An 8,677-nucleotide genomic window follows, 5' to 3' on the forward strand; every position below is an offset into this window, starting at 1 on the left:
GCCACACTGGGGAGTGCCGGTGGAAGATTGCCGGGGACCACCTGGAGCACATCCTGGTGTGTATAAAAGGGGCTGCCTCCCTTCAGACGGAGACAAGAGTCGGGTGGAAGTTGGATGATGTCGGGAGGAAGGCAAGGAGGCAGCCTGAAGAGAGAAAAGGCATTGTTGTGTGGCCAGGACTTTGGGGTTTGTGGTACACTTAAAGACTTTGTAAATATGTATAATAAACGTGTGTTGGGTGACATGAGCTTGTCTGCCTGTCTGTGTCCGAGCCAGTCTCCACAACATAGAGACAGAGAATGACAGAGAATTACCATTACACAAGCCCTTAAGCTGTCTTCCAGGAACGCACACGCATATTCGCAACAAAGATTAGTTTACTGGAGCTCCTTACTCCTCAAAATGCTATACACAATTGTACATGAAGAAAATATTTCTGAATTAGATCAATTCCAGCTTTTCTAAGTGTTTTGGCTTTTGTTAATGCTCATTGAAAAACACATTTTTGCAGAAAAGTGTATTCTTTTGAATTGAAATGAGGAATCAGTAGAAATAATGTGAAATGTGAGTATATATTATTACCTTTACTAGCTGTTTATAATCATTTGTTCATTTGGGTAATCCTTAAATGTTGATATATCGAAATGTCATACTGCCCTAGGTGCCCTAAACTCCTGCCAAAGTTTAGCTTTTTTATGTAAATGGGAAATGCTGTTTTGCTTGATGAGTGAGTGAATAAGTTAGTCAGTCAACTTTGCATACATACAGTATATTTGTGTTAAAAAAAATCAGTACACCCCATTTAAATTGTTACCAATTTTAATATATTTAAAAAGGCATTAGGTCTCCAGGGCAGCATGGTGGTACAGTGAGTAGCACTGCTGCCTTGCAGTTAGGAGACCCGGGTTCGCTTCCCGGGTCCTCCCTGCATGGAGTTTGCATGTTCTCCCCGTGTCTGCGTGGGTTTCCTCCGGGTACTGCGGTTTCCTCCCACAGTCCAAAGACATGCAGTTAGGTTCATTGGCGATTCTAAATTGTCCCTTAGTGTGTGCTTTGTGTGTGTGTGTGTGTGTGTGTGTGTGTGTGTGCGTGCCCTGCGGTGGGCTGGCACCCTGCCCGGGGTTTATTTCCTGCCTTTCACCCTGTGTTGGCTGGGATTGGCTCCAGCAGACCCCCGTGACCCTATAGTTAGGATATAGTGGGTTAGATAATGGATGGATGGATTAGATCTCCATGCAAACAGTGCCTACAGAAAGGGTGATATATTTGAATGAAAACACAAGGAAAACTTTCAATCATTTATTCAATAGATGTAATATTCTACTGGGGAAAAAGTAAGGACATCCTTGACTTCAGGAGCTGGTATTGTCCCCTTTTGCAGAAATGACTTCTTGTGGTATAAGAAGTTGCATAACTGCCCACCAGTCTCTCACACTGACTTTTTGAACCATTCCTTGGTGGATTTGCAGGTTGCTTTGCATCATTATCGTTAAACTTCAACTTTCAAAGAGGTGGTCTCACATTCTCCTCGATCACTCCTCAATCAAAATAAAAAATATTACTGGGTAAGATACAATTAGAGCAAATGTCTAATAGGTCACTGTTAGGAGATCATACACTTGATGCGTTGCCATGCCGCAAAAGAGAAAATGCATGGTCATTCAAAGTGAGAGCCCAGTGGTGCTGCAAAAGGAAAAATTAAACAGAGAGAATTAAACGATACTGTTCTGCTGAGAACTATACCATATTGACATTTGCAAACTCAAAAATAAATTCTGATTTGAACAAGCCATAAAGACCTTATAGATAATCAGGAAATGCTGAAACCCAAAATGCTCTCTTACATATCACCATTTTACGGCATTGTCATTTTAAAAGTGTTTAATGGATTTTGTTTAACTGTGCTATATGAAGAAAGTTGATTTCCTGTAGGTATTTTATTTATTTGGGCACTGAAACCTGTAATAAATAATAAAAGGTCAAATTAACCCAATATAAAATTTTTGAAGTTTCTTCTACTTCAATGGCTATCCCTGGTTTATTACTGACATACAGTATTTGATTTTCATATTGGGGTAGTGAGGGGATACGGACCTTTTAAGTTTGGACACCCTGGGGCCCATGGAGATCTTAATCTGGCTTTTAACGTATCAATGTTTTAATTTTCTTTGCCCTGCTGTTTTTCATGACATTTTTGGCTCTCTTTAACTAATAGTAATGGTCGACTCACTAACAAATTTTTGTTTTTGAATGACTCTTTGCAGTAAAACACAAGCAAATCAATTCAGTATAGAGTGCAATACAAATGCAATTATATGTTTTTAACTTTATATTTTTCATATGGACCCTAGCTCAGACTTTTTGCGGTTCACTGACCACACTCGATAGATATCAGACACAGACCCTTTGGATTGGAAACTGAAAAAAACCTGTGGATGAGTCATAACACTGCTTTTTCACTTTTGATTTTTGAACTGAATCAAGCTCATGACTATCAGCAAACTACACAGCAAATCCCAAAATCACAGCAGTGTAATCAGTGAAGAAATTTGTTAAGCAAGATGAGACTAAATAAATCTAAGAAAAACTACAAAGTTTTCTTATAGTTAGACATTTTTCAATATGTTGTTCTGCTCCTACCACCTTTGTATAATAAAAAATTTAACATTTACCATGGTAGATATATGAATTATTTGATTGCACATTTGTATACAGTGCTCTGGATCCTGTTGAGGAATCAGATAAATCGATTCACATGCGAGCTCCAGAAGTACAGAAGGCCAAAGCAAATGGGTTTACAGTGTGAAACTGTAGCAGACAGGTGTTTTCTTTCCCATGAGAAGAACTGAAAGATTTTTTCAACTGGAAAGCAATAAAACATTTCTGAAAGTCATGTTACAAATACTGGATATATGTAGGTTGTGTGGTGTTTTTATATTTTTAAGTCAGAATTACTGGGGGTGCTTGAGCTCCAGGGCACCCACGGAGCCAGCACATATGAGGTAAAGAATCAAAGAGGTTTATGCAATTAAGTTCTGGAAAGCTGACAGAAAACTATGAATCGACTAGCATTATAAACAAAACCTAAGTAATATCTACATTTCTGAAAACCAAGCAGCTTAATAAACTGGATCTTGTTAACTATTGCACCACACATAAAGTAAAGGTCATTATGTACTTTAAGATTGTTTAGGTTTAGAAAAGAAATATTAATCATAAAAACAAATAATGTGAGTGGTCTGATGTGGAAATGACTAAACAAGGTGGAGAAAGGAACAGTCAATAATCCAATAACAACAGCAACATTTATTTATATAGCACCTGTTCATACAACAATATAGCTCAAAGTGCTTTACAATGACAAAGAGAAAGTTACAAGAAATGAAAAACATTTAAGATTAGGCAATAATATTAAAGAGTATATAACAACAAAGCAAGGTAAGGTCAGATGGTCAGGAGGACAGTAAAAACAAACAAAAAAACTTTGGTTAGGTTGGAGAAAAAAACAAAATCTGCAGGGGTTCCAAGGTCAAATGTCCACCCAGCCCCAATGGGCATTCTATCTAACATACATTTTCCTAAATCATTCTTCTTAATTTTCATGCCTCACATGTTAGGATTTGATGAAGTTGATCTCAACGACAGCTGAGTTACCCACCTTCATTCCATCATCTCAGGGGGCTGCATGGTGCCTTAATCAGGTGGTGGTGGCACAGATTACCACCACAGAAGACTCGGAAAAGACAGCAGAGAATACTGGGGATTGGTACAGGTTGTGGATTCCTAAAGAATATGATAATTCTATATCCATATACTCTATTAAGAATACAACTGAAATGTATCTATGAAAAATATTAAAATATTAAAGGCATATTAAAATAATGGGTGTTAGCAGTTTTTTAAAATGTACTACAGTATTATCCTGCTAACTTTTTATAGATTTAAGTGTTCCAGATTTTAGGTGTATAACAGCAAAAGGCCACCTGAGCATTTCTTTTAAGCTGGGCTCTTGGAATTATAAGCAGACCATCAATCGAAGATCTAAGGTTACGACTTGGAGTGTAGGGGGACAAGCATACCAAAATATAAGCCGGAGCAAGATTATTTAACATTTTATATACAGTAGTATTTTAAAGTCAGTTCTGAACGACACAGGTAACCAATGTAACAACACTAAAACTGGTGAGATGTGCTCAAATTTTCTTTTTCTAGTTAAGATTCTGGCTTCTGCATTCTACACTAACTGCAACTGTTTGATGTCTTTCTTAGGTAGTCCTGTTAAGAGTGCATTACATTAATCTAGTTGACTAAAAGCAAAAGTGTGAATTAGTTTTTCAGTGTCTTGTAAAGTTATAAGTGATCTAACTTTTAGTATTTTCCTTAAGGAAATAAGGGAACAAGAACAGATATATGGCCTCTGTCCACATTAACCCATAAATCATTTACTACTTTGACCAGAGCAGTTTCTTTTCTGTCGTCTTCCTCTTTTTTTGACTGCCCCCATTAGGTGTCGCCACAGCAAATCACCTTTTTCTATATCTTCCTGTTGTTTGCATCTTGTTCCATTACATTCACCACCTGCATGTCCTCTTTAAACACATCCATAAACCTTTTCTTAGGCCTTCCTCTATTCCTTTTTACCTGGCAGCTCCATCCTTGACATCCTTCTTCCACTATACCCAGCATCTCATCTCTGCATATGCCCAAACTAACGCCATTTCACCTCTCTTACTTTGTCTCCCAACCGCCCAACCTGAGCTGACCCTCTAATATACTCCAGCTCTGTCTCCTGTTTTTTGGTAAGTGCCACCATCTCCAACCCATATAACATAGCTGGTCTCATTACCGTCTTGTAGACCTTCCCTTTCACTCTTGCTGATACACATCTGTCACAAATCACTCATCCTACTCTTCTTCGCCCACTCCACCCTGCCTGCACTCTCTTCTTCCCCCTTTCCATCACTATTGCAAATAAAAAAGGGCTCAGAGCCGATGCCTTATGTAATCCCACCTCTAACTTGAATACATATGTCACTCCTACTACAGACCTCACCACTGTCACTCGTATATACTGTATATCCTATACCACTCTTATATACTTTTCTGCCACTCCTGATTTCCTCATATAATATCACATCTCCTCTCGAGGCACCCTATCATATGCAATTTCTAAGTCCACAAGACACAATGCAACTCCTTCCGACACTTCTCTATACTTCTCCATCAACACCCTCAGAGCAAACATCGCATCTGTGGTCCTCTTTCCCGGCATGAAACCATACTGCTGCTCACTAATCATCACCTCCCTTCTTGACCTATCTTCCACTACTCTTTCCCATAATTTCATGCTATGGCTCATCAATTCTATCCCTCTGTAAAGTACTCTGTACATTCCTCTTATTCTTAAAAATCGGTACCAGTATACTCCTTAGGAACCCTCTCACTTTCCAAGATTCCATTAGACAATCTGGTTAAAAACTTTTCTTTTTTTTTTTTATCTTAATATCTTAAAATTGCTGAAGATTATTTTAAGCTTAAAGACTGTTAACGATTATATTTTTGGCAGATAGTATTAAGAATTCAGCTGCAATAGATATCTCTTTGTTTCTCTAACGCCGCTGCAGGGTGGGGTTTGTTTTGTTTTGGACGTGCTCTGTCTCTTTGTATGTCAGAGGACCGGGACATCGCGTAGTGGGATCAAGCCTCATGTGGGGAGGCAAAATGGGGGGGGGGGGGGGGGATAAAGGGGGAGAGAAGGAGAGCAGGTTATATCTACTCTATTCTTCTAATCCCTATAACTATAAATATCAATGCAACAATAGGCTAAAATGCAATAACTCACGGGGAATTTTGAAATTAAGATTAAAACTGCCTCACTACCAGTTAAGACTATAAAATGACATTAAAAACTTAGAATCAATGTCTCCATGATGGGACAGTTAACTTTGTGAGCTGGAATGTTAAAGGCCTGAATCACGAATTAAAGAGAAAGAAAGTATGCTCTCACCTAACAGGCTTAAACGCTAAAATAGTATTTTTACAGGAGACCCACTTACTAAGCAAGGATCAGTTCAGACTACAAAAAGACTTGGACTGGCCAAATGTTCCATTCTAGCTTTATAAAGAAAACTAGAGGGGTGGGAATTCTCATGCACAGCACAGTTCCATTTGTAGCATCAGATGTAGTATCGGACCCTGAAGGGAGATATGTGATGGTCATGGGCAACTTATATAACAGTAAAATGATTTTGATACATGTTTATGCACCCAATGTCGATGATAAGGAATTCATGCAAAATCTATTTGCATCCATTCCCAATGTGAACACTCATAAAATTATAATAGCTGGGGACTTTAATTGTGTTTTAAATCCACTCTTAGATAGGACTCCTGTGACAGGGGGGAACGACATCTAATACTGCAAAGACAATTACACAGTTTTTAAATGACCACAACTTATCAGACCCCTGGAGGTTTCTTAATCCAAACTCAAGAACATATTCGTTCTACTCACCAGTGCATTATAGCTACTCAAGAATTGATTATTTTTTATAGATAATAATTTCCTGCCTACGATTAAATCATGCAAATACAACACAATTGTTATCTCCGACCATGTCCGTCTAGTCTTGGAGCTAAAATCATTAAGCCCCTCACACTCACCTCATAGATGGCGCCTTAACCCTCTTCTATTGGCAGATGAGAACTGCACAGAATTTATATCCAAACAAATCAGCTTCTTCCTAGAGACAAACACACCCTCAGAGGTTTCTGCAGGAACACTCTGGGAAACTCTAAAGGCCTCCTTAAGAGGACAGATTATTTCATATCTTTCCCACAGAAATAAATTAGAAACCAAGAAAGTGTCAGAGCTAAGAAGCAAAATTACTAGAATAGATGAAGAACAAGCCAGGCGTCCAAGTGAAGCTCTTCACAGGAAAAGGCAGGCCCTGCATACAGAACTTAACATCTTAACAACTAAAGAAACTGAACAACTTATTTATATAAGTCAAGACATCATTACTATGAACACGGAGAAAAAGCTAATAAGCTTTTAGCTCAACAGATTCACAAACAAGAAGTTCACAATGCAATACCAGTAATCACCAACACGAATGGAGAAGAAATCATTGACCATAAAAATATAATGCATGCATTTAGAGATTATTATAAATCCTTATATTCTACTAAGTTCAAAGAAGACAACACACAATCCAATGCATTTCTGGATACATTACAGACACCACAAATAGATGCTTTAAGTGCTGAGGAACTGGATAAACCTCTGACGCTAACAGAATGACTAGATGCTATAAAGTCACTTCAAAGCGGGAAATCAGCAGGCCCTGATTTTATAAGAAATTCTCCACTCAGCTAGCTCCCCTCTTATTGGCAACATTTAAAGAAGCTAGAGACAACCAAATACTACCTCAAACATTTCGTCAAGCATTAATCACCGTCTTTCCTAAACAAAATAAGGACTTGTTACAATGTGCATCATACAGACCAAATTCAATCCTGAATAATGATGTTAAGATACTCTCAAACATTCTAGCTAGAAGGATGGAGAAAGTGCTGCCCTCAGTAATATCACAGGATCAAACTGGATTTATTAAGGGCCGACACCTATCTTCCAATCTCCGACTCTTGTTTAATGTTATACTGTATATTCACCAGCAAAATCAAACACCCCAGAGATATTACTATCATTAGACGCAGAAAAAGCATTTGATATGATTGAATGGAACTACCTTTTCACTGCATTGGAGAAATTTGGGTTTGGCCTGAATATTTGTGCATGGATCAAACTACTGTATACCAATCCAGAAGCTTCAGTTTGTATTAATAACATTTGCTCAGACTACTTTAAACTAGAACGTGGTACCAGACAAGGATGTCCCTTGTCGCCACTGCTATTTGCAATTGCCATTGAACCACTGGCAGTTCACTGCCGAAATTCTTTTCAGATAAAGGGGGTTGTCAGAGAAGGACTGGAACAGAAAAATTCTCTATATGCAGATGATATGGTTTTATATATATATATCAGACCCAGAAAACACTGTCCCTGCAGTTTTAACAGCACTAACAGAATTTCAAAAGGTATCTGGTCTTAGAATTAATCTGAATAAAAGTATACTCTTTCCAGTGAATTCACAAGCATATAATATTAGACTGGACACCCTACCTTTTACCATAGCAGATCAGTTTAAATACCTAGGGGTAAATATCACAAGTAAACATAAAGCTCTTTATCAACAAAATTTTACTGTCTGTATGGAAAAAATTAAGCAAGACTTGCATAGATGGTCAACCCTTCATCTAACTCTAGCTGGATGAATTAACGTTGTTAAGATGAATATCCTTCCTAAACTTCTTTTTTTATTTCAAAACATTCCAATATATATCAATAAATCGTTTTTTAAACAGTTAGATTCAACAATAACCTCATTCATTTGGAACTCAAAACACCCACGAATCTGAAGAGCGACCCTACAAAGACCTCAGGCAGAAGGTGGCATGGCTTTACCTAATTTTCAGTTTTATTACTGGGCAGCAAACATACAAGCCATAAAAACCTGGACACAAATATATGAACATACACAGGCTTGGTCCGCAATAGAAGTAAAATCCTGTAGTACTTCTTTATACTCCCTGCTCTGCTCTCCAATAAATGCAA

The sequence above is a fragment of the Erpetoichthys calabaricus genome, chromosome 13, assembly GCF_900747795.2.
Source record: "Erpetoichthys calabaricus chromosome 13, fErpCal1.3, whole genome shotgun sequence".
In the NCBI taxonomy this organism is placed as follows: Eukaryota; Metazoa; Chordata; class Cladistia; order Polypteriformes; family Polypteridae; genus Erpetoichthys; species Erpetoichthys calabaricus.